The 21,197-nt window shown below is 38.6% G+C and overlaps 1 protein-coding gene across 2 annotated transcripts in view; it reads right to left on the reverse strand.

Moving 5' to 3' along the window:
• DUSP23 (dual specificity phosphatase 23) overlaps positions 1–18,883 on the reverse strand; it is an 85,750-nt gene extending 66,867 nt beyond the window's left edge. The window contains exons 1-2 of one of the 2 annotated variants that reach the window (XM_044060038.1): positions 18,714–18,883; positions 18,341–18,492 (exon numbers count right to left, since the gene is read on the reverse strand). The gene's annotated coding sequence lies outside the window, so the exon portion shown is untranslated. Of the gene's footprint in view, positions 1–18,337; positions 18,493–18,713 lie in introns of both variants that reach the window. The other variant, XM_044060037.1, reaches the window with a different exon arrangement.
• Between the last annotated feature and the right edge of the window lie 2,314 nt (positions 18,884–21,197).

The following is a 21,197-nucleotide window of genomic DNA, read 5'->3' on the forward strand; positions in this document are numbered from 1 at the left end:
GTCTCTCAAGCACTTCCCTTTGGGACACTGGAAAAAGTTCCACTGGCAAAGCCTCTCTATGACCTCTATTGTCAGAAGAATGAGAAGCAAAGTCCCCTTCTGTTTGATAGCTCACTTTTTGTTGGACAAATGTCTGTATTTCCTCCTCTGCATCAAAAAATTTATTTGATCCTCCAGGAAAAAATATTCTGAAGACAGCTGGATACAGCAACTTGAATCTCACACCGGCATCTCGACATTCCCGGATTGCTTAAATAAATTTATTAATTGTACATCAGTCAGAAGAGAAGCAATCGTTTTCCACAAACACTCTACTGTCTCCAGTTTTTAATACTTTGCCCTTCTGCCACCATTTTGTCAGGATCAACTCTTTCTGGTGGTATGATTGCATCTTTACTAGTACAGGTCTTGGCTGCTTACTTAGGGCTAGGTTTGGAGTATACACAATGTGCCCTTTCAATTAACAAATCCTGCTGTGGAATACCAGCCCAGTTGCTTATTTGTGCTTTCATAAAATTAATACAGTCTGTTCCTCCAGTTTCTCAGGCTTTTTGTGAGTGCTCTGTTCTCTAACTCTTATTTTTTTGAAACAACACTTCTTGAGAAGTTTCCTACTCAGACAGATTTTTCTTCATTTCGACCTCCAATTTTCACAGTTGTATCAAAGCTGCGGTGGTGCAGCGGTAGCGTTGTCGCCTCACAGCAAGAGGTTCTCCCGTTTGGTTCTCATCTGGAGCACCTTCTGTGTGGAGTCTGCATGTCCCCCCTGCAGTCGAGTGGCATTCGAAAGACATGCATGAATGGGCGTGCCTTCGTTGAAGGTTGGGCGTCGGGCTGGCACCGTAAAAATCGACTGCCAATCATTAGCGGACCGGAGTTCCACTGTGGCGACCACTAACTGGGAAAAGTCGAAAGAAAAACATCAGTTCATCTGAATAGCTGTTTAAAGCTTCTTCCATTTTTCCAGCCTTTTGTGATTTGAATCTATAAAATAAATGAAGCATTGAATTAGTATAATCAGCTCCAAGTACATTTGATTTATTTTTCCCTCAAAGTTACTGAAAGCCATCTCTTGTAACAAAGCTGGAGCTTGAACTACTTTTTGTTGAACAGCTGCAGGATTTTTCACAGTCAGTGCTTTCTCTTCACTTTTTCTATTTGATTTTCTTTCAGACTTTAAGTTTCTTCTTTGTTGACATTCAGGCCAGTAACTGAATTTTACTAAAGCTGGCGGAATTACTAGCCCATTTCTCAGTTTCTTTTTTCACAATGGGAGAGCTGAAATTAAGCTGTTGATCAGTGTGTAGTCAATTTGGAAGTCCATGCCAAAGTGGCACAGTACTTGATGAAGGTTCTGACAAGGATTGAGTAGAGTTGTACTATAACTTCCTTGGACCTGGATGTCATACCCTTGCTTATGAGTTTGCAAAATCAAATCCAAATCATCTCTTATGCAATGCCTTTGTATGATGTAGTACCTTTCTAAGCTCATTTCAAAAGTTATAGAATCATAGATATTTCCATGCCACCAAGTCTTACGACCATTCACTTTTGCCTGCACCTTCCCACAGGCTGCACTTCCTTTTTGCAGGAGGTGCACACTAGTCAAACCCAGAGTACATTTGGGGATATGCATGCAGTCACCTAGGTTACATTTAAATGAAGATAGCAATCTGCAATGCTTAGCATGCAGGGAAGTTTTACTCCAGAGGTTTGGAAGACTCGGAGTTATAAACCTGTCACTCCACTGTGTTTTTATTTATATGGCGGTGAAGATTTAGGTCCCTGGTGCTAGTACTGGTGGAGATATTGGACTTGAAGAGCCAGGATATGCAGGACAATTAGGTCTCTAATGAGGTGGTAAGTGACACACAGATATCCCCTTAAAAGTCTATAAGCCACTGTATAAAGACAGAGTTTCCAGCCTCTCTTGGTCGCTACTTTATGCCAATGATCTTTTAGTTACAAACCAACTGGGTCTAACTGTTCTGATATGTATTAGTGAGATACATCCTGCAGAGGATACTGTACTCGATAATTGGTCTCATCATTGCTGCGTATAAGTGAATAACTACCTCTTTAGACCTTAAAAATATTACTTTGGCAATTAGCTGTGTTAAGATTTACTGACAACCATTGTCACATGATGGGCAAAAGTGAGGGAATTATTAACCAAAGTTTTTTGTAACTGTGTGCTGTCTATATAGTATGATGAGGGAATCGGTGGTCTACTCAAAGTGCTGATACCACACATTTTAGCATTCAGTTTGAGTCCATTTTAGTATACTAAGAGTTCAATGGGGAGAATTCATAATGGAGGGTTTGGGTGTCAGAGGATGACTTAATAATAATGCATCCTAACGGGGGCGCAGTACTTGATAACTCTGTCCTGATCAATGCTTGAGTATAAGGGAGTGATTGCCTTTTTAGACTTGATGATACACCTTTGTCAATTAACTAAATACAAGGATTTGCTGACAACCTTTGCCATATGATGGTCAACATAGAGGGAACTATCAACTTAAGTATCCGGGTGCTTGACTACATTTTTTTTGTAGTGGATAGTTGCTTATGTAGTATGATAAGCAGAGGGGTTGCCTATCAAAACTGATGACAGTACACTTTTTAGCATTTAGTTTGAGCTAATTTTCAGTACACTAAGAATTTAATAGGGAGAGTTCTGGAAGGTCTGGATGTCATGGGATGAATTAACAACAACCTCCAGTTTGCAGTTGTCTGCAAACTTTGCTAGACAGAGATCTTGGCTCTCTACTTGGAGATCTAAGAAGTAAATACCAAAAAAGGAGAGCTCTGACCCTTGAGGGACACTGTTGATCACCTTCATACTATCTGATGAGGCACCTGCAACTCTCACTGCATAGGTTCTGTCTTTCAGCCAGTTTGCTATTCATCTTACCTCACATGGGTCTTTTTTAAAGCATTTATCTTCCGTATGATCCCAATGTGAGAAATGGTGTGAAAGGCCTTGGCCAGGTCAAGATACACGACATGCGGTGCATGGCCACCATCTATAATCTCTGTATCCCTTCTGAAGAAGTTTACCAGATTAAATACACATCTACACTTCAAAAAGCCAAATTATTGGGGGTCAAGTCTAATAAAATTCTTGACATCACACTTTATGAGATCACCTATAATGTGCTTTTTGGATAGGGCTTTTAGGTCTGTAATTACCTAGGCTGGCTCAAAGGCCACCCTTATGAAGAGTCATCACCACTGTAATGTACCACTCATCAGGGACAAAATCAGCAGCTGAACTTAAGTTAAATAGTTTAAGGAGTGTATCTCTAAGGACATGTTAACACTATTAATTAAGCAACCAGATATACTGTGAGTTTCCATGGAGGAAGTAGTTCTGGTCTTGGTTAGCACTTTCAGTACACACTCTATAGAGATAATTGGAGGAATAATGGATTTAGATATTTCGGGGTTTTGAAAAAGAAGTCTTGTATTGAAGTTGGCACTAAATTTGTTTGCAAAGATAACTGCACTGTCTTTTTGGTCAGAACAGAAGATATCATTATGAATAAGCTCAGAACAATATAGGCATCTTCTTTTAGTTTTTTTAATATAACTAAAGAAAGAGTTATAATTATCTTTGGATTCAGAGGCCAGCCAGAGTTTGTGGACTTTTTATAGGACCTGATAGTGTTATTCAGTTTTTCTGTAATGCATTTGATGTTACTCTTGACATGAAGGGCTTTGAATCTACTAAATAATTAAGGAACTTCTCTCCTTTTTGTATAGTTTACGTACGGTGGTGGTCCACCAGGATAGTTAGTTTCTGCATCTTCTGTGATACTTGGTTTTAGTAGGGACTAATGGATTTATGCATTTTTCTAAATGGGCGTAGCATTCCTTAGTGAAGCTTACCACTGTATTAGTGTCAGGGGAGGTGCAGTAATAAGTCAATCTTGACATTTTGTCACAGAGTAGGTGCAGACAGACATGACAGGCATGACTGTAGTCCTTATTCAATGGGTGTTTACTGTAGGAGCTTTAGGGAATTTAGAGGAGAAGTTTACAAGATTATGGTCACACTTCAATGGGTAAAGACATGCCAGAGGAGTAGTGCAAGAGATGGACACATTTTCAAAATCAGGTCAAACATTCCATGTCTTTTAGTAAGTTTACTTACTGACTGCTTAAAAGAATTTTTATGAATCAAATCTAGGAATTTATGGGCATATTCTACACTGGAGGCATAGGTACCCCAGTTTACTGAAGAGTAGTTAATATCACCCAAAATAAGGATGTTTTGTGCTAATAGGAAGATATTTTAGAACACAGGAAGCTTCCATGGTCATCAGGGGAAAAGAAGCTCTTCTATACCAAACTATTTATTTATTTAATTTTATTTTACATTTGTTAACTGGGTAGAGTCTGGCTGGGCAAGTAGCCCATTTTGAGTGGACACCCAAGGGGAAAAGCTCCATAACAACAGTACAAAAAGATTACAAACATTTTTAAAAGCTTTGCAAACAATATATGAAAAGTTTGACAATCACAGTTTACAAAAGGGGAATGTGAAACAGAAAACATTACATTTCCTAAGCCTGACTACAGACAGTAACATGAAACTCATTAGATATATAACTAAAAACCATTGTGGTATTTTTGCTTGTAGAAGTAAGACATGGAAATAGCATAATAGAAAACATTTGATCAAAGGCATGAGAAACTAGCCAGGAGTATTACAGGAGCATAGCCATTGTTGAGTAAGGTATTCCTTTAGGAATTTTTTGAAGCTATGACGATCTGTGTTTTTTAAGATATTCTGCGGTAATAAGTTCCACTGTTTAGCTACTTTGAATGAGAAGAGAGAGTCACCAAAGTAATTAGGGGACTTTATTACCTTAAGTTAAGTTTATTGGATGCTCTAAGGGTCCTGGGGTTGGTATTTAGTTGCACTAGGTTGGAGAGTGCAGGGCAGTTTTCAGGTTTGTGGATAATGGAGTGGGCAGTGGTGAGCTGATTGAGCAATAACAGATTGGGAAATTCAAGCCAGTGTCATTGTTGAAGAGCAAGGCAATGATGGGTCCTGTTGGGTATCTTAGCAGCAAATTTTGATATTTTGTTATAGCAGGAATCAAGTACATGTAAATCAGACTTGCACAGGTTAGTGAAAAGTTGATAGGAGGTGGGATCTGGCTGTGGCTAGTCTGGCATTTGGAGTAAGGTAAGGTTTGGCCCTATGTAGTGCACCAAGTTTGATGTGAACTTTCTTAACTGTGAGTGATATGTGTTAATTGAATGTTAGGTTGTTGTCTATTGTGACACCAGGTAGTTTTGTTTGGTTAACTGGTTCTATTACAATGCCATTAGTGGAGTAGATGGAAAGAGGAGGTGGTTTTGCTTTGCATTCCCTGTTAGAGATCATTACTTTTGTTTTGTTTGGGTTTAGGATAAGATGAAGTTCATTTATGTAATTTTTCATATCTAGAAATTACTTTTGCAGTTTATCTTGAAGTTCTTGGGGTGTGGGAGCAGAGCAAATAACAGTAGCATTGTCAGAATGTTGAATGATAAAAGCAAATTTAGTTAATCCTATTTAGAGTGACTTGTAGTTCAGTCTGAGAGTTTCCAAGATCTGCCTGGAGGGGTACATGTCAAATCACCGAACGCTCAAAATTTCGAACGTTACATGGTCGAGACCAAACGTTTGAAATTTTGAGTGCTTGAAGACAGACTTTCAATGGCACCGTATGGTGCAGATAGGGAGAATTTCCCTTTTCTGCACTGAAGTGCAGTCCCGGAGTTGGTATATTTCAGTAGGGGGGGGTGCAGGTGGACTTGCCCCCCTGCCTACACTGTTAAAGTGTTTTTTTCTTCATTTTCTTTTCTTTTTTTTTTTTATGTTCGAACATCCAAATGTCGAACATTTGGTGTCGACCATGTAATGTTCGACATTTTGGATGTTCGAACATTTAACATAGACCCGTTTGGAGGTATTATGTTCCTTAACAAATATGGAGAATCCACCACAGTTGCCTTTAATTCTGTAATCAAGAAAAGCACAAAATCCTGGAACATAGGTAGTGTTCTTTTCACATTTAAACCAAGTTTCAGTAGCTATGCAGACATGGATGTTTTCCAAATGCTGGAATGCCTCACGATCAGGCAATGTATTGTTTAAGACTTATGTCATTGATGAGAGCTACCTTAATGTGATCCGATTTTGAGACTGCTATTTAGTTACACTGGAATGTTCATCAACTAGACTCTGCCTAAAAAAGCCATTGGAGGGTAGCAGAGGCTTTAATCAGTATGTGGAAACCTTGAAACGAGAGGTGCAAGCTATCCTTAGCGAAGCAAGCTTTGTCCTACATGGATACATGCAATACATGCAAGTCCCATGGAATCACACTAGAGGTTTAACCAATTATTCAAGCCAATTATCTTTTCTTTGTATCTCGGCATCATTTGTGTTGAAGAAAGGATTCCATTCAGGTCTAGTTCTTTTCTGCATTAGTAACATGCATGGACATTTCTGACTTGTCCCTCTGCATACCCCCCAGGGATTTATGCTTTAATAACTCATTACAGCTGAGTGCATAGGCATCAAATATTGATTGTTCATATTTGCATTAATAATTCCAAAACCATGTTACATACAAGGTACCAGGATATTTTGTCTCAAAGCATATGTGATGGCAAACACAACTGTATTGATATTTGACCTCTCTCAATGAGTATTTGCTAGAACTGTAAGGTGATGACTTCATTTTTTAAAGGCTAAAGCCACGCTCATTGGGAGTTAAAGGTACTCACTCAACAGAGTTGTACCAGAGAGAATGAGTTAAGCTGCTCATTTCCACATGTATTAGTACAGTGCTGTAGTTGTATTTCTCAGATCAAAGTGCCTGGGGCCTGGTGCCTGACAGACAACTCACTGTAATCCTCTCCTTCTCCAGCCTTGTGAGTGATGAGTCACTGTGCCTGACCAGAGACACCCATCACTAAAACATTTCTATTGCTACTGTGGTTCAAATTTATAGATTTGGAGTGGTTTTACTCAATGTGACTCATTATGGGAGGAATGCATGAGGTGGCCAAGTGACCTGATTTTTGCCAAGACATAATCTCATTTCTAGGAGGCTTTGGGAGTGATTTCTTACAGCCTCAGGATAAGACATTCTGGTATGCTTAGAGAAGGATCATAATGGAGTTATACAGAGCTTACACAAAGTTTTAAGGAGAGAGGGAAGCGTCAGGATTAATTAAGGATTTACACCTCTCACAGATGGAATCATTAGTATCAAGTATAAGTTCACTATATATGAGCATAAGGGAACTTAAAGGAGAAGTTCACAAGATTATGGTCAGTCTTCAATGGGTAAAGGCATACCAAAATAGTGCAAGAGATCTTAGGAGACCTGCTGCTAAAAGGCAGGCAAGAGAGGTGAAACTAGCATGCTGACTTTTCATCTTGTCCGATATGAAAGGTGTTTTGACAAGTAAATTTAGCATTAAGCAATAAGGACAACATGAAACAGATGGTATATCAAGCTTTAGTTGTCAAAGAGGAGGAACTTCTTAGTTTGGTCTTCAAGTGCTTGCTAGCCTAAGCAGATAAGACAAGAATGGAAGGAACTAACAAAGACAAACTTATAGTAAGGGCAGACAACTAAAGAGCAACCATGTTTAAATCAGCAATAGAAATTGGGATGGGTGGATACTGTATTTCGGCTCTTTGGAATACAATGAGAGGGCAAATATAGCTTGAGGGAAGGAACATTGCAAAATTATATTTTTGTGGTTATTCTTGATAAATAAAAAAGGATGAGGAAGGAATTTATGTGGTCAATTTATAATAAAGTGTTACTAATAGATACACAACACCAAGAACAGGGTGAATGGGAGGGAACGTTCTTAGACACTTACCTCAGTTGCTGAGTGACCTGGAACTGCCTTAAAAGATCAAGAGAAAGGTCTGAAACAGAACATCATTAAAATCTTGCATTATGGTCTTTGCATAATCTCTGCTGTTGAGTATTTATAGTGAGGTGGCAAGGCTACATACTGGATGCAATATTATTCAGTAAATTTAGTCTAAAAATACATTTACATGTCTGTAGTGTTCTAGTACAATCCAGTGTCTGTTTACAATAAGCCGTGATCATGGGTATTTTGTATTTAATTGCACAGAAACTGAAAAATACTGGGGAAAGTGTGAAATGGAGGGATACAGGGGTACTTTGTCATTGTAATCTAGTACACAGCAGCAGTATTTACTTTAACTTCCTTACTAACTGCAGCAGGAATGCCACTCAATCTTCAAGTCTACAGAGGAGTGCAAAACAGTTAGAATAACTTCCCAGACCCAGAACAAATTCATTACATTACATACTTTTATGACGTTGTTCTTGTGTAGCATCAGTCGTCCTACTGCACAAGCATGAATATTTAAATAATATTTTCAGCATGTTTTATTGCTTGTACTACACTTTAGTTCATCACAACTCCACAGCTACATTACAGGTCTGCAAATACTGCCAATTTCCACAAATTCAAAATGTAAAGTAGACCTCTGAACTTGATCTTTAAGCAATCACAACTCCTGAACTAGCATGACTCTCACTTCCCACACAAGAAATAAGCTAGGGATTAATACCAACAGTCAGAACACTTATATGGCAACATGAAGTGTGGCTATTTACTAGAATTACTATTACAGGCTTAAAGGGCATAGCAAAAACAGATAGAATGAAATTAAAAATGTATCTTGACTTGTCTCTGTTGTTCAATGGCTTGTGTGATGACATGGGCTAGTGCTAACATAGCCAGCTGGAGTTCCGTAAAGAATGATATGTCATTTGAATAGCAAACTAATTTATACAAGATGCTTGTGTTACAAATATATTAAAACTGCATGGCATTTGAATATCAAACTGATTTGTACAAATGCATTAGAACTGTATGGCATTTGAAAATCAAAATGTGTTTGTAAAGTTGGTAGTGTTAAAAGAATGTATCAACAGTGGGTCTTGCTGGCCAGAGAAGGAATATAAATGTGAGGCTGTATGTATATATGTTAGCAAAGGACACTGGAACAGAAGGGGTTAAACAGAACTGGAGATGGCATGTCTGGAAGAAGCCTTTGTTCATTAGCTCAGTAAAAAGAGGAGAAGCCCCAGGCATTGCCATAAACATTAGCAAAACTGTAGACATGTATCTTATCACATCTGTGCTAACATCCTGTCGCAAGCTGTCTCAAGCTTCAAATGGGAATAGTGTGAAAAACTAGAATCAGGTGACCAGATGAGGTCATTCTGCTAGCCATCTTGGAAATTTTAGATATTACAAAGAGAAATCTCTCAGTATTGAGTATTCTGTCTTGGGCCTGACAACAAGAAGGACCATTCACCACATCATCTGCCTTGCCCTATTAAGTAAGTAGGGAACAGTAATTCTCCTAGATTCAGTCAGGAAAATATAGTGAAGCTATATTTAGATATTGTTTTTCTTTATTTGTCCGAACCTGTCCATCAATGTTATTTTCAATATTTCTGTGATTTGAACTCTGTGGTTTACTATAAATATTTATTCAGTATTTTCGTGCTCTTTTATTATTTATTATTAAATATATTTCAAACTTTTATTGTGACTGGTCCCTTTAGAAAGTATTTAACCTTTGAGAGTGATTATATTTATTTGGTGACACTTTGTTGGCCACTCCAGGAGGCCTAGCTGTCTTGGTCAACTACTACCATTTGTATTAATATTACATAGTATAGTTGGACACCCTTTGTTAAGGGTCTAAGAGTAGCTGATTATGGAGTGTCTAGTAGCATTAATAACTAACTTATACTCTGGGCAGAAGGGAGCACAGCAGGTAAATCTGTGCCAGCCTTTCCAATGGTGTGTGTGTGTGTGTGTGTGTGTGTGTGTGTGTGTGTGTGTGTGTGTGTGTGTCAGCTACTTGGAGCAGGGACACAAAACACTGGTTTCACAGAGAGGGTGCTAAAGGACCTGACTTGGACACTCGGCTGAGGACCTAACCCTACAGCTGTACCAGTGGGGAGTCTTATTCGTGACTTGGAGGGAGACACATACAGAATTCCAGTCCCCGGGCTGCCTGAGTTCACTGCGTGCTCTTAAGGGAAATTGTACTTGCTGCAGAGAGCTGCATCGGGAAATACTGAGTATATCCATTTCTATTCCAAGTGAATATCTCTGTCCATTGTCAGTGGTGAGGATTCATGCTCCTTGATTACTGGCCCAGTGTAGGGACTTCACAGCTTGAAATGGTTGTAGTTACCTGCTATAACAGTTCTACACATGAGGCTGCTATAGCAAGCAGCTACTACCATGAAGTTCTATGATGTTTCAAAACCAGTTATACTTCAAGTGGATGTTAAGCAACAAGGGTATGGAGCAGTATTACTGCAGAAGTAAAATCAGTAGCATAAGGGTCAAAGGCTTTGATTGGATGTTCAGCCATTCTATTCTATGCTCAGACAGAGAAAATACATGTCAGTCTAAATTTTGCTTGTCAAAAGTTCCACCATTATACCTATGGTAAACCAGTTATAGTGGAGTCAGACCATAAGCCACAGCAAAACATATTTAAAAACACTTTTTACAAGGTGCCTCAAGAGTTTGAAAAATGCTGCTGAAACTGAAGTAAAATGCCCATAGTCAATATAAACAATGTAAGTAAAGTAAATGGATTTAGGTGATGGAAGTAGGCTGCACTAAGTAAGTATACAGACTTGCTACAGAAAAAGCTGAAAGTTCTGAAGATTATTTCAGAATTGCCTATAGCAGCTGTGAAGGTCAAAAGCTAGAATCTATACAAGACAGAGAACAGCAACTGTTAGGAAATACTTTCACAAATGCCAGCTTGGCCAGACAATTTGAAAACAGTGCATTTGCACATTAAACTACATTTTACATAACATGACAATCATTTGTCTGCAGAATAATTAATATTCAAATGTGATAAGATTATCAGTCTTAACTAACTGTGTGACAGTATGTAACACAAGACACAAAAGTCATCCATAAGTATATAATTACATGTAAGGAATGTGCATGTAATCTTCTTTACTGGCCCAAGACATCACAGCATACAGAGAAAAGTATTTCAAAAATGTGCAATCTAGCACACTTTCAGAAGTCATAATGAAAAAATACTACCAAATGAAGTACTGGACTCCCCCTCATGGAAGTGGAAGATGACTATGATAAAGATGCACCTTACCTATTGTATGCTATTAATCAAAGTAACCAGAAGTAATTCAACTACATGAAACCATCAGTCATAATGTCAACACAGCACTGAAATCTATCTTTGCAAGATATGGTATACCAGATAAAGTAAAATCAAGTAATGGTTTACAATCTGCAAGCCAATAATTCTATACTTCAAAACAGTTGGAAGTCAAGCACATAGGTTCATAGGTTAGTACTAAGCTAACTGCCCTTGCGAGCCATTTTAAGCCTAGCCAATTATCCCTTGTGAGACTCAAACCCTGCACCTTGTGTTTGTAAGGCAAACACCTTAACCATTAGGCCACCCTCCCAACCCCACATGAGAAGTCCAAGCTATTTACAAAGCAAAATGCAAGTAGAAAGCATGGTCTAAGACTACAAGAAATTTTATAAGAAAGTGTGATTTTTATGGAAACTCAGATTGCAATTTTTTGATCTTGGAGTAAAAAAAAAATTCCACTGCAGTCTGTGGATCTTTTACCAGCAGGATTACTAATGAGGAAGCAAACACTTCAAAACTAAGCTACCTACTTCATATTCTTGTTAATTCTTGAAAATTAAAGAAATGCTACAGACTGTTAAAAAAGGCAGTACAAGCAGAAATTATGTTACTGCAATTCAGCAAAAAAAAATTATGAACTACCAAAAGGGGAACATGTTAAGAATCCCTACTGATTTTTGAATTTATGCATAACAATAGTAATACACTGCCACAATAATTTGTCAAATGCAGTAACTCAGATCATGCTGGGTATAAGGTTTAGATACAATATACAGGGCTGGTCTTTAAAAATTTCAGCTGTTCAAGTATCTGAATTCTCAAGTGTTAACTTAAAAGTACTGATTCAGATAAAGCACCACCACCTTATCAGTGTGAAAGTCGTCTCAAGAGTGCTACTAAAATACCAGGATGTGGAAATAAGGAAGTTGTTCAGAATAATCCCATTATTAGTGCAAATCCAAAATAACCTGCTCTCTGAAAAGTGCTAGGAGAACAGATCAAGCTACTTTGAATCAGTACTCCAGGTTCTGAAGACTGATCAAGAAACTGTTAAGTTACAGTGACTTTCCAAAGTAACTATAGACTCTAAAATGGTAAAATGTATATTTTCTTGTGCAGTACAAAGCTGAATTTCAGTGTACTGTTGTGTATCACCACACATAGTGTAGCAATTAGTCTATTTAACTATATATTACATCCTTCTTAAAAAAATGGGGATGTAGCAAATGCCAGCATAAGTATTATGTTGCAACAGTATCTATAACTAGGAGTTACCAGCAGGGTATACGTGCCATAAGACTACAAGAGCTGTTGATGAATGTACAGTGTGACAAAATGCTGCTTTATGGGTTCATCTTGACTTTGTGTGTTGTTAGCTGAATGCACCTATTGTGGTAACCTCCTTTGGTAAACATTCCATGCATTCTAAAAAGTTCTTAGTAACTTGGTGTAAGACATGTATTTCTGTCATGACAACATCTGAAATTATTAATTTATTTACATAGATTTTCTGGGGACAGAACCAGTTGCAGGCCAGCCCAGTAAGTACAAAACATCTGAACACAGTTAATACAATCCATAGAATGGAGACATTACACAACAGCTGTGCTTCAGACAAGAGAGCATGTACAATCATCCAAGGACAGAGAAAGAAATGTACACGTTTTACAGAATATAGTGTAGTCACTTTGTAAAATCATAAAGTTGAAGGAACAATTTTATTCATATATTCAACTCACAAAATAGTGCAATCACTTAGTACAGAGTTAAAAATCAATCTCAGCAGCAGCTTCATAATCAAGAGTTACACCAGAACACTGCATTACAATTGAGTGACTAAAACTAGTGTGGACAGACTACAGTATTTACAATTAAGTACAATGTGAAAAGGGGAAGGAGAGTTGGAGAGGAGGAACTGAGGGAAAGGACATTATGGAGCAGTTGTTTGGAAAGTTAATGCATACTAAAGGAATGAAACAATGTGGACAGGGTTGGGAAAGCAGTCATCAAGTATTATATGGGGAATGGAAACAAGAACAATTTGTATCTTTTAAAAGATATCTAAATTCTGTTTTTGGACAGATTATTTTAAGCCCAGGAGTGATGTTAGTGATGATGTGTGTGTGTGTGTGTGTGTGTGTGTGTGTGTGTGTGTGTGTGTGTGTGTGTGGAGAGGGGATTTCCAAAACTTGTTGGAGCAATGAAATGGAATATAGGTTTATTAATGGAGTCTGAAGTGAGGGACCAGAGGGGGAACATTGATCTAAGCCAATAAAATGGAGGATCTGATTATTAGGAGGCCGCCTACTAAGAGGAAGGAGTCTTGATTTAACAGTCTGAAAACAAGCCCAGCAGAAGAGATTTTTGATTTAAAGGTAGCAGTTTTGCTTTGAGTAGAGTAAATCAGCGGTGTTCTCTTTTGAGGGACAGAATAACAAATATGCAGACATGGCTTCTACATGCATGTAATGATGAAAGGTTCTTTGATGCTGCAGTTATGATGAGGATGATGTATTCTAGTTGTCCCTGTACCAAATACACAAGTGCTTTCTGGTGAGAGAAAGTAGGAAATCTATGTTCAACAGAATAGTCCATTAATTTTGACCTTTGTTATGTTAACATGATACTAAAAATCTAAATGCTGAACAAGCCACACACCTAGATAACCAAAGTGGCTTGCAGCAGTTTATAATGTGTATTACATGAGGGGCCACTTGGTGGGTAATGCAAGCTTTTGATGAATTTCAAGCTTCTTTGTGTGTTTAACATCAGTTGCATCTTCTGCAGCGAGTTAGAAAGGACAGGTCTTTCTCAAAACCTTTTCTAATTTTGGAGGGGGAGAAGGATATATAAATTGCCATACGATGTGCATACAGGATGTGCCTATGGCGACTGGGGAAACTTGTTTGGAAGTCTGTTAATGCAGATAAGACAGATCCTTGAACACAGCTTTTAAAAAATATTAAAAAAGTAGCACTGGATGACAGATGTGTACCCAACTACACAGAGAAGGCTCTGATACAATGAGAACCAATTAACCCTCTTACTATCTTTTAGGTTGATTCCAGTAACACGTACAGACTAAATAGATTATAATCAATCAGAATGAAAACTTTTATAAAGTTCATGAGGATTGCATTTGTTACATGTTCTACAGAAAACACAACTCAGACAGTCGGTATGTACTGAAAGTTTGGTTGTGCTCCTCTGTGAAGCGATGCGACTGCTTTTTTTTCAGAATTATCCTCCTTTCCCTTGTTTTTTTTTTTCCAAGTCACTTTCAAAAATGTCTTTTTTTCCTCCCAAGCACTACTGAACGCTGATTGCTTTTGTTTACAAGACCTACGTATGCAAATGTGTGCATTACAAAATGGGGGGGGGGGGTGTCAAAATGAAGAATTAGAAATGCTAGTGCAATTTATTTAGAAAACGGACAAAATAACAGCACACTTATTTACCGACCACCTGTCTGACATAAATCTTTGCTTGCAGCATTAAACTATTATTAAATTTTCATCTATAATTCAGTATGCAAATGACACTACCTTAATCTGTGCTGCACAAAACATTCCCACCCTCCTGCAAACAACTCAACTAGCATTTTCTGACGTTGAAAACTACCTTACCAAAGCCCAACTTATCCTCAATCCAAAGAAAACTCAGCTTATGATTATAACCAGTTATAATAAAAACACTAACAGTCAATTCACTATCTACTCAACAAATGCTACTCCAATTGCTCCAGTGGCACAGGCTAAGCTATTGGGAATAACCATAGACTCCCACCTAAAATATGATAGTCATCTCAACTTAACTATTAAAAAAGTATATACCAAACTGGGGTCACTCTACCATATCAAACCATTTCTTACCAACAACACAAGATCAGCCATTGCTCGCTCCCAACTTCTATCCACCCTACTCTATGCATCTCCCATTCTGACTAATCTCAACAAAACTGAACTAAGCAAAATGGAAGCCTGCTATAACAGAATTGCCTGCTTTGCTGCAAATTGCTCATATAGAACTCATCACTGTACTGCTTTGAGACAGCTCCACTGGCTTGAACTGCCCAACCTCCTAAGCTACAATCAGCTCTGCCTCTGTCATTCTATCCATTACCTCCCCAACAAGTGTCCTTCCCTCAAAAACCTAGCAAAACATCACTCAGCCAAAAGGCCTCTTAGATCATCAAGCAAACTACTACTAGAAGTCACCAACAGCTACAACAGCTTTGGAGATGCACTATATAGTAGTTCAGTGGCTAAAAAATGGAACTCTGTCTCTACTAGCATTCAAAACACATCATCCAAAGCCTCCTTTAAAGACCTCATCAAGCAACATCTCAAGCAAAGTTGGCAGTGCCATGATTGCTCCCCAGGCTAGTGAAAGCGGATAACATATACATACTAAATCTAGAGCACTTGATAATAGTTTTCAATTTTACTCACAAACACTGGCTAATTTACAATGTATGTACTGTACCTGTGTACTATGTATGTATTCTACCTATGTTCCAAATTTCAGCTGTACACCACAAATCTATTAATTACCTTTATTTTTAAAATTAATATTTTTTTGTTTGTTCTCTCCACTGTAACTGTTTATGTGCCACATACCACTGTAAAAACATGCTCTTGTAATTTGTATGTATACTGATCATGTCTAAATAACTACATGTGTCTGTAATTTTTCTTGGTGGAGCTTTTCTCCCCAGGCCTCTGCTGAAAAAGGGCCTTTTCGGCTCAGTCAGACACCCCTGGTTAACAAATGTGAAATAAATAAATGGCAAACATTTTTATAAATCAGCGTTTGACTTTGTATTAGAACATTACTCCACTGTGATTTTTGTGAAGAATGGGCGTGGCCTACGTGATTGGCAGGGCAAGCCTGTGTAACGTTGCATGGAAAACACAGCTGAGTGACAAACCATGCAGATTACCAAGTGACATGCTGAATATTCATTGTCTGACCAGTAACACAGTGAAGAGCTGCGGGGGCTGTATGCCAGACTAGGGAAGAGGCAGCACTCAGACAAAATGAAAAACCGGCACCAAAAATGCAGGTTTGTTCAACTATTAGCGGGTCAGAATCTTTGTAGGGTCAAAAAACACTTGGTACTTGCGTATTATCGCAACCAGATTTTAGCGATAATACCACTTGCTTCCCGATATCGAAATCTGACCGTTAGTCTTGTACAAATGTCAGGAAATCTCTTTTCTTTCACAGTAAAGGTTGTTTTAAGAAGGGTTGTCAAGAACAACGGAGAAAGTTAGTGCATCACTGTGGCTGTGTACACTTTACTGCCAGCATGTATGGCACTATCTCATTTGTGTATGAACGGTAGTTCCAGCCACAGTGAAAGTAACTTTTCCCGGTGTTTTGATAACTCTTCTCACAACCACCTTCACTCAAAACACTCCTTTTTTTCCCTTCTTGTCAAAATGCATGTCACTCTACATGGTTTCCTTTCAATATGACTCCAGATGGTGAGGAGGTGTCCCTCTGTATGTTTTAATCCCAGAAACACATCTTAAAGTAAGCAAAATACTGTGTTGTACGAGTCTCAGGAAACCAATGACACAGCTATGATACCTGAAACCCAAATACAGTTATAACCGTTATTCGTCAGCATTTGCTGCCTCGAAAAAAAGGAATGTTCAGAGACCAGACTTTCAATAAGCAACATGCTGGCAGGAAAGTGCATAAAGAAACAACAGCATGATTTTTTTACATTTTATTGAAAACACTCCAGGAAAAAACTGTATTGTTAAAGGAAACACACCATATAACAGTTATAAACCAGTAACAGTCAGATTTCAATATCGGGAAGCAAGTGGTATTATCGCTAAAATCTGGTTGCGATAATACGTAAGTACCAAACACTTGAAGCAAAACACACTTCTGTGGAGAAAATACACTATTTTCAAGTAACTGCAACAGTGAACTACTTAAAGAAACGCCAAAACCCCTGCACCCCCCACCTTTCTGTACTATAATTTTGTGCAGTAACCCCCACCTTTCTTTGCACATATAGCTGGCGATAAAGCAGCGGGACAATGAATACATTCAATTTGTTTGTGTCTTTCGGCTTTTCCCGGTTAGGGGTCGCCACAGTGGAACTCCGGTCCGTTAATGATTGGAAGTTGATTTTTACGTGCCAAGTTACCAGCCCTGAGGCACAACCTTCCACGAAGGTACACCCATTCACGCATATCTCCACGTAGATGATGCTCTAGCTGAGAATCGAACCGGACAGCGTCTTACTGTGAGGCGACAACACTACCGCGGGTATATAAATACATTCAATAAATGCAATAAAAAGACCTCCCAGAAAGGTTGCAACCCGCACCCTTGCAGAACTGTAATTTCAAGTTTGTCTAAAGCTGTAATATTTTGTATACATGTAGCATATGTGTTCGCGCCCCTCACCCTTTAAAGAATTGTAATTTAAGTGTAATATTGTAATACTTTTTACAAATGCAGCATATTGTGTTCGTTTGAATAATTGAACCTTTTGATCACTGGAAATTGGACTGCTGTCGTGTCACAATCCTGGTACCAGCAAATAAGAGAGAAAAGGGTTTGTTCCGAAGTAATAGCATATTCATTTTGCAGGCGATGATCTTCCGATGTTTATTCAAAGCACTTCCAAAAATAAAGCGCATAGTGGTGGGAGGGCTTTGGGCGGTCCTTGCTACTGCGCATCTGGTGGGGTAATATTCTAATACAAAACCAACCCTTTCTATATACGCAACATAATACGTTAAGATTTCTCCACTCCGTACCTTCTTCGTCGCTTTTTATTTTACGTGAAATGTTTATTTCAGGGAAAATGGGTGTTAAGAGAAATGTTCTAAAGAAGATACATTCGAAGGCAAAAGCAAAAAAACAAAACAAGTTTTAATGTCATTAATACTTCAATCTATGGCACACTTCCCAGGGTGACCACCGTAGCCTGCCGACGTTCGACCTTGTTGTACAACATAACTCTACTAAAAGTACCAGTAAGCACTTTCCACTTACAACACAGTATGATTTATGCTTTTCTTCAGACTAGTCTCATAATCGCCATACCTTAAAAATAATAAACTTACCTTTTTTTTCTCCTTTTTTAACACGGAACTTAAAGTACCGGTAAAATATCAACCCAGAGGAGGAGACAATCTTTGGCAGTGAACTTCCTCGTTACGTTTTCGAAGTTTGCCGAAGTGCGTGACTCTTCATACTGTTCACGAAAGTGGTTTACTTTGCTAGGACAGGGAAGAACGAGAATCGTTAAATTGCGTTTTTATTATTTAATTTTATTTAATGCAAATAGACTGTAGTCAAAGGCCTCTTCATGACATTGACATGGTTACAAAATAGGATGAAAAATAAAATGCAATAATACAATAGTTTATATGCAGTCACAGAGGGCACAATACATCACGGTATATCAAAGACAGTACTAAGATGCACAGGTTTAACATACTTCTCAGCTATCCAGATTTTCGCATAATGTCAAGATATTTTGCCTCATATTTTTGGTCTGTTCCTAATAAAATTCATGGTCTTTCGAATAACACCGAGGACTGAAGTCTCTAAATAATGACAGACATTTGAGATTCAGACTTCATATCTTTCAGGAAATGCATATTGCAGATACTGTTATTCTAGCACCTTTCTAAGTTTATGAAACCAGTGTTGAGCGTTTCCCCGCATTACTTTAAGCTTTGTCCAGATTGCTTAAACTAAGAAGTTGAGAGGTATATTATGAACCACTAGGTTTTTTGCAAGTCTAGACGTTCAGCCCATCCCAGCCTAGTTTTGTCCCTGCTTGGATGTCTATATTGCCGGTTATGTTAGTAAGGAGGTAGCTAAGGGGAGTGGGGGTGGGGATACATGTGGGATAGACCTGGGATGAGTTTGCAATTTCTCATCAGATAATCAAGGTTTCTTTTGAATTGCAATAAGGTATCACCTCTGCTCAACGTACTTATTCCATAACCCGGGGATCCTTTGAGACACATTTGCATCTCTTCAGCATGTTCTGTTTATGTTGCAGACAGATTTCAGGTCATTAGATCTAGTGTTTCTGGTGCCGTTTGTTTTATGGATATGCAAGCAAGCCATTCTAACTGGATCTGAGGATGACTAATATGCCAGGCATAGATTTCATTTCACAAGGATGACTAATATGCCAGGCATAGATCTCCCCATAGTAACCTGTAGACTAAGTATAGAGGTAGGGCCTTAAAGTGATCTATATAGGACTGGGTATTCATACCTTGGATTTTGCTGGTGAGGCATCTTTGAAGCTGTTCCAACTCTTGGAAATGCCTCTTTATGTACTTGCCAAAAGGGGCATTGTACACAATGATGGGTCTAATAAAGGCTGAGTAGAGTGGTACTATAACTTCCTTAGACCTGGATGCCATAACTTTGCTTATGAGTTGGGCGAATTAGAATAATTTTCTTATTGTCTTTGCTGCATGTTGGTCGAAGGCCAGATTAATGTCTACATATGTTCTCAGATCCCTAACTATTGGATTAGCTCTTAGGGGTGTTTTATCGATGGAGTGTTTAGTTTGGGTAGACCATTTCCCCAAAGGCACTATGATGATTTTTTTTATGTTCAGTTTTAATCCATGGCTTTGGCACTAGTCATTTGTTTGTGTTAGAGTCTCTTGTATGATGTTAGTGCATTGGGGGGAATCTTATGATGGCTCCCAGTTTGCAGTCATCTGCCAGCTTGGTGAGTCAGAGGCCTTCAGTATTAGCCTTGACTCCTTTGAAGTAGATACCAAACAGAGCAGGGAGCCCTGGGCTACTCCGCTGGTGACTGGTCTTCTGGTGGAGGTGGTCTCACCGATCCTGAGCTGTTGGGTCCTATCTGTGAGCCAGCTAGCAATCTAGTGAGTTCTGTAGGGATTTAGTTTTCCTAGAGGAACTTAAATTATGCAATTGGTCAATTGTAAAACAACTACCACTAGATGAGGCAATAACACACTTTAATAACACATTCCTGGCCATCCGTGGCAACCATGCACCTGCACGCTCTATTAAAATTAAACAAAAGTTGCCCCCTTGGTCACTAAAGAAACCAAACTAAAGATCCTCCAAAGAAATAATGCCTGGAACACCTGGTGCACCTCTAAAGCCCCACAAGATCAACTCAAATTTTGACAATATAGGAATGATACAAAAAAATCCGTATTACTAGACAAAAAACTATTTCTGCCATTTACAGCAGAAACACCACAACAAGCCACAGAAGTTCTGGGCAGGTATTAACAAACTCCTCCACCCAGGGCAATCCACTACTACAACCCTCTCAGCCCCTACCCAAAAATCGCCAGAGTCCATTACCAACACCTTCAACAGCTTCTTCACAGAAACCATCCAGGCCCTTGCTAGCAAACTTAAACCCACTTGTCCTAACGCTGAAACCCTTAAACCCAGTGACATTGTCTCCGTTAGCTTCCAAAAAGTTTCAACTTCACTCATTACAGCCCTAATTAAAAAACTCAAACCAACCATCCTTTCAGCTGACCTCCTCCTGCAGACTACCTGCAAAAAGCTGCTGATGTCATAGCATACCTTGTCACTATTTTGATAAACAGAACGATAACTGAAGCCTCTATCCGGAAACTATCCCATGTCATACCACTCCATAAAGGTGGTAGCTCCATTGAACTGACAAACTATAGACCAATAGCTATCCTTTCCCCTCTTGTTAAAATTATGGAAAAGTGTATCCATAAACAACTCTTACACTACCTTATTCAAAATAATCTTCTGGCCAACTCCCAGCATGGATTTAGACCACAGCACAGTACCACTTCAGCCCTCCTCTCATTTTCTAATGTCATAAATTCCAACAGTAGAAACAACAAACTATCTTCTACCCTGTTTCTCAAGGCCTTTGACATGGTTAACCACCAGCTACTCTTACTTACCCTAAATAAAATATCCC

The sequence above is a fragment of the Protopterus annectens genome, chromosome 1.part2 (assembly GCF_019279795.1).
Source record: "Protopterus annectens isolate FY-2018-M chromosome 1.part2, PAN1.0, whole genome shotgun sequence".
Classification (NCBI taxonomy): Eukaryota; Metazoa; Chordata; order Ceratodontiformes; family Protopteridae; genus Protopterus; species Protopterus annectens.